Source organism: Nelusetta ayraudi, unplaced genomic scaffold (assembly GCF_046127955.1).
Source record: "Nelusetta ayraudi isolate G7.1 ecotype Tasmania unplaced genomic scaffold, CSIRO-AGI_Nayr_v1 ptg000166l, whole genome shotgun sequence".
Taxonomy (NCBI): Eukaryota; Metazoa; Chordata; class Actinopteri; order Tetraodontiformes; family Monacanthidae; genus Nelusetta; species Nelusetta ayraudi.
The window spans coordinates 106,202-112,201 of record NW_027466216.1 but is presented as its reverse complement, the minus strand read 5'-3'; positions in this window follow the sequence as shown (position 1 = coordinate 112,201).

Sequence of the window (6,000 nt, the reverse complement as noted above, 5' to 3'; positions counted from 1 at the left end):
CCGCCCAACCCGATCAAGTGCGTCGTCCCGCGTGCAGCAACTCCCGAGGCTGCCGCAGCGCTTTGGGGGCCTTTCAGTGTCATTTCAACTTTTCTACAAGGAAAATGATTCCCCCGCTGCGCCCCAATCAGTTTGTTTCCCAAAGTTTGGCCTCGGGGATTTATCATTTCATTTTTAGAATGACAATTTTCCTTTTTTTTTTTAGCCTCACAGTGGCTGGAGTTTTCCAAGTCAGTTTTCTGCTGCAGTTGTTGGTCTATTACACTGAGAAGTTAACGATGCTTGTACTGTTTTGAAGCAATGTAGATCCGGTGCTTCTAGGTTCCGTGAACTATATTGGTTCTTGTACTGGGGACTATGTATGTATGTACACTACCAGTCTGGACACACCCTCTGAATTTAATGTCCTTTATTTCATTCTCATGACTATTGCAGATTCTCACTGAAGGCATGAAAGCTACACTACATATGAACACACTTGGAATAATGTAGGAAATAATAAAAGTGTAAAATAAACACATTTTATATTTAAATTCTTCAAGATAGCCATCTTTCATTAAAAGCGTATTTAGTTATTTTGTGTTGCATGAGAGGGTGTGTCCAAACTTCTGCCTGCTAGTGTATGTTTATATGCTTGTGCAACGTTTTGATCGTATGAGGCCCTCCGCTGTGGAAGCTACTGAGGATCTGCATGGAGAATGAAGAATACAGAAGAGTCACATTTCTTCTGAACTCCTCGCCGTGAGCCAGCGGCTCAGCGGCTCAGGTGGTCGAGCTCGCCGCTCCGTCTCTTGCCCCCCCCCCCCCCTCGGCAGCCCACTTGCTGAAGAGCCCTTGAGCAAGTCATCGTCCGGGGTTCCGTCCAGATGCCGTGTCATCCACGCTGAGTGCAAACATGGCAAACGCTTTGCCACGTCAAAACGAGCAGGTGGCCCCTGGAAATGCTTGTGCGGGCTCTGGGTGCTCGCCGCTGGAGGAGCCCAGACTAATTAACTTTGGAGGCTGATTACGGCAGCGTCACGTTTGAGGGGCTCCACGGGGCCGCTCAAAGTTTTTCTTGTTGGTACAAAGACTTTGTCACCAACAAGAAGGATCACTGTAATATAAACTGCGCTGACAATGACGGAGGTATCAGTGCATCTAAGTGCATCAGTGTTTTTTATGATTATAGTTCTTGTCCTGGTCGGTGCTTTAAATCTGCCACCACAGCCAGCAGCTTGTGATGGCTGCAGCAAACAATGCAACCGTTCATCAATTTCCACAGCTTTACACACATTGGAGGCTTTCGTGAAATCAGAGATTTATAGCAGCAACAACAACAACAACAACAACAACAACAAAGAGTAACGTCGTGTTGGCAGCAGATCACAATAGAGACACATGGGGAGGAGAAATTGGGTGCGCCGGGGTTGCGTGTTCTGACTTTACTTTCTGAAATGCATTTTGTCAATGATGATTGTTGAGACAGACGGAGAGGAAGTGGAGTGTCGGGGGGGGGTCGGGGGGTGGCGGGGGGGTATTACAGGTCGCAGGTGGACAAGAGGATTGGGCTCTTGGCTTTCAGTTGCAGAGCTAATGGAGGGATTGGAGGCAGGCTGAGTGGCATTAGGGAAACAATAGTGTCAACACGTGTCTTCCCCCAGGGTGTCTTTGTCACTTTGTTGATCCCTCGCGGTGCCTCGTCCCCACCGGCTTTCCACCTCTGATTACAGAGTTAAAATAAAACCTGGAGCCGCCTGCTCCTGGCCGCCTGCTCCTGGCCGCCTGCTGAACACACACTGAGGGCTACTGCCGAGCTGGAGAGTCTTTCTATGTGTACAACTCTACAATACGTTGACCTTTATTGACAAAACAGATCCTTTGCTGTCGCTCCGTCCGTCAAGGAACTGATGCAGCTTGGGGATCTGTGCACGGCCGCCTTGCAAGCGCGCCAGTCGGGAGGATCCGTGGGTTATCAGGGAACCTTAGTGGCTCCTCACTCAGAAGAAACAGAAGCAGGAAGAAAAACCTGCTCGGAGCAAAACGTCCACCGACGCTGTTTCCTTTTGCAGCACATCCAGGATGGAGAAAGTAAAACGCATTACTCACAATTATGGGCACAACTCTGGTGTTTGTCGGCCCTCCCCTCCTCCCTCTCTCTCTTCCTCTCCCCCTCTCTCTCTCTCTGTCTCTGTCTAATGCCAAATGAATTGCTCTTGTTCGGGAAATTGCTGCTAACCGTGGCAGGCGGCTGCAAACACGTTCCACTTAAAGGGAGAGACAAACAGAGGGAGATTAAATGGGGGGAACTTGGCCACCTGGATGAATGCGGGGACTGAACAATTAAAAATCAATTTACCGTCAAAAAGCTTTGCCTTCTAATTAGGAGCGCACGGAGGCCAGAGGGGCTTTTCTGCTGAAGGGGTGGAGGCACCTTCTTTTTTTTTTTTTTGCTTTTGTTTTCTTTGCACATTTATACGTCTCTCCCTCCCTAACGAAGCCCATTGTTTCTCGTGATGTGCCGACATGCCCACATAATGATAATGCAGCCGCAAATGCCATAGCATTTTAAAAAAGGCAGACGGCTACAATGGGGCCTAAATGCAGCGCGAGGCGTTGGAGGGATGTCTGCAGCAGCAGCAGCAGCAGCAGCAGCAGCAGCAGGTGCACAGTGTTCAGGTCAGCCTTCCTTACCAGCGCCGTGAGGCCACCATGCGTTTGGGTTTGACACATTATTTTAAAACAGGTGGGTGGGATGGCTCGTCGTGTCCCTCATGCACTTTGAAGTAAAGTCAAAGAGAAGTGCGAATGACCGCATTGGTCCTCGCTCCTGTCACATGACCAGTCGGCTCACAGCAATTCTTTGAAGGTCCTAAATTCTTCCCATTTCCAGACCGCGCCCTGTCACGGATGCCCTTTCCCCTTTTTTTACCGCTCTGCTGTTGACGCCGGCCGGTTGTGGCGTTTGATTTCTACACCCGCTCAGCCGGTGGCCGTCCGTCGCCTTCGCCCAGGCGTCTCGATTTCCGTCAAAACCCTGCAAGTCGCTGCCGGGCCCGCAGAGGCGGCGGGACAGCGGCGACGCTGAGCTCTTTTGGATGAGATGAAGCTTTATTTAAGAAAAAAGAAAAAAGGGAGAAGACCAAAAAATCAATCAGACAGACAAACTGGTATGAAATGGCAGGGAGATAATGCAGTGGTGTGGCGTGGTGACCTTTAAACGCAGTCTTGCCGCTACATCCCAACCGCTGGAAAAGCCCTGACCTTTGTAGAACCATTACAGAGGCCTCTAATCTGAAAGGTGCGGGACGGCACAGACACACACACACACACACGTACGTGCAATTTGCACTCAAACACACACACTTGTGCATCCAGCCTCACGCCATATACAAACATGCTGCTTCACGCGACTGCACGTGTGAAACACAAAGTGAGCGAATGTGTGTTTCCTCTCTCTCGCTCTTTGCACGTGCACGCAAATCCATGCATAAATACAATTAGGTGGAAGGCATAATCAAATGCGCACGCACACATACATACATACATGGAAGAGCAGCAGCAGCAGCAGCAGCAGCAGCAGCAGCAGCAGCAGCCTCCTAGTTGCATGCAAAGGCCAGATGTGATAATGGCTTCCTGTATGTTAATGCTGCTGGCTGGAACGCCTCTCTGCGCTCCTCAGTATTCCGCTCAGGCGCCGTTTTGAATTGCAAAAATGCCAAAAGTGGAGTGACATGTTGTTTGTAATGCCACCGGCGCTGCGCAAAAAAATACAGGGGAGTGGATGGGAGGAAAAAAAGAAAAAAGAATTATGAAAGGAAGCCGCATCCCGCGGTGCACTTGAATAGGTAATTATGTGGGTGCTGCGAGTGCATGGCGACGCCCAGTGTGTGGCGGTCCTGACCCGGAGACTCTTGTTACTGTAGGATGCAGAGCGCCGATCGATGCCTATTGATTATCTGCTGTCCATTAGGAATAATTGGTTACGTTTGAGCGGGCGGCGTGATGACACATTGGCACGGGGGAGGTACAGGGCGGGGGAGGGGGGGGAATTTGATGCATCACAACTTGATCATCCACAGCTTGGCTCAGCTGGGAGCAGGTTGATGGAGGCAGGAGCCCGCTGCTGGGGAGACCACACACACACACACACACACACACACACACACACACACACATCACCAAAACGTAGTATATTTAGCCCTTTGTTTGCCAACTCCCGCTAAAATGTTGCGTTTTATATAACTCCCTTCTAAAAACCGACACAAAAAACACAACGCAGCAGTGTCACAGGGCGGAGCCAACACCTGCAGCGCACTCTGAATGCGTTTATCAACAGGAAGTGGAAGGCACCAAGCTTCCATAATCACGCGTGCGTGCGTGCGTGCGTGCGTGCGTGCGTGCGTGCGTGCGTGCGTATGGATTTCTGTGTCTTTTGAAGTTCAACAAAAATCTCCATTCAAAACACATATTGACAAGAAAAATACGCTGCGAGCCGTTGGCGCGCAATTGGAAACGCATTGTGCAGACTGTTAGCGGTTGCTTTATTAGCTTCCCCGCTCCCTTTTTCCCCACTACACTTATTGATCGCTTTCTTTTTTTTTTTTTTTTTTGGGATTACACAATAGAGCAGGGAGGAGGGAGGGGTGTTCAGAAAATACTCTGGGTCCTCCTACACGTTGGCATGTGCAATTGACCTGCGCAGCGTTTGCTTTATGAATGGATAAAGGGGAAATAATGGATCCTTTTATTCTTTTCTCCAAGAGAAAATAGTGGCTCACGCAGCAATGTCTCGCTTTCCAAGGAAAAATGTCTTTTCTTCCTCGTCAGAGAAGCAGTGAAGGAATGATGCACCAGACAGCGCTTGTGGGAAACGTAGCCTGCTGTGTGTGCGTGCGTGCGTGCGTGCGTGCGTGCGTGCGTGCGTGCGTGTGCGTGTGCGTGTGTATGAAGGCCACCATACACTGCTCTGGGGAACATATTGGGATGCGACACATGAGCCTGGCTTGTGCAACAGTGACATCTTTTGGCGGCGGCTCAGTCAGCTGGTGGCGCTGCAGCAGGCCAGCGCAGCCTCACTGCCTTTCACATTATGATTTCATTATGCAAATGAGCCTTCCATGCAGCTGTGTGTGTGTGTGTGTGTGTGTGTGTGCACTGCGAGCTGTCCAGCACTGAGAACCCGGCTCTGGACTTGAGAGAAAACAAAAGCAGCGCTGTGACTTGCCACGCTTCCGCCTTCACGCAGCTTCTAGTGTCCTGATTGGCCGACATCTCTCTGGCCTAATTTTAAATATACACAGTGTAAGAAATTTCATTAGGTCTAAAAAATATATTTACATTCCACTGGTGCAATTTCTCAAAATAAATGGGCTTTTAATGGAACTAAAAATGAATGAATAGACCAAAAAAGAGTTTTTATGATTGGTATTGGTATTGGTTCAGTGTTTCGACTTGTTGCTGTTTTGAGTGTGTGACACAGTAATGTACATATGCTTCATCTCCGTCGAGGAGCTGTTCCTCTCATAAATGACGTCACAAGGTTTGTTTGTTTTAGTCACGGCTCTCTCTCTCTCTCTCTCTCTCTCTCGCCCTCTCTGTGTGTATGTGTGCGCGCGCGCGCGAGCGTGTGTGCACACGCCCCTGAACTGAATGGTGAAGCCGTGATTTTTTTTTTTTTTTTTTTTTTTTTTTTTTCTGCTATTCCGCTCCGATCTTCCGCATCTGCGCGCTCAACACTTGAGCGTCAAGAGTTAATTGTATGCCAAGACAGACCGGAAGTCAATTGCGTTTTTATTTTCATTTGTTTCGTCCTATCGTCTCGTCTTTCCAGAGGCCTCGTGCGGCTGCTCTCGCCATGGTCCAAACTGGAACGTATGAACTGCTATGGAATTCTGTGCCATGTTTCTACAAATAATAATGATGACGATAAGATAACCTGTACTTCTCGTCAATACGTTGTTCTCTTCAAATTATTTCCGTCCATTACCTCTCTTCATATCTTCAACCATAATATATCAT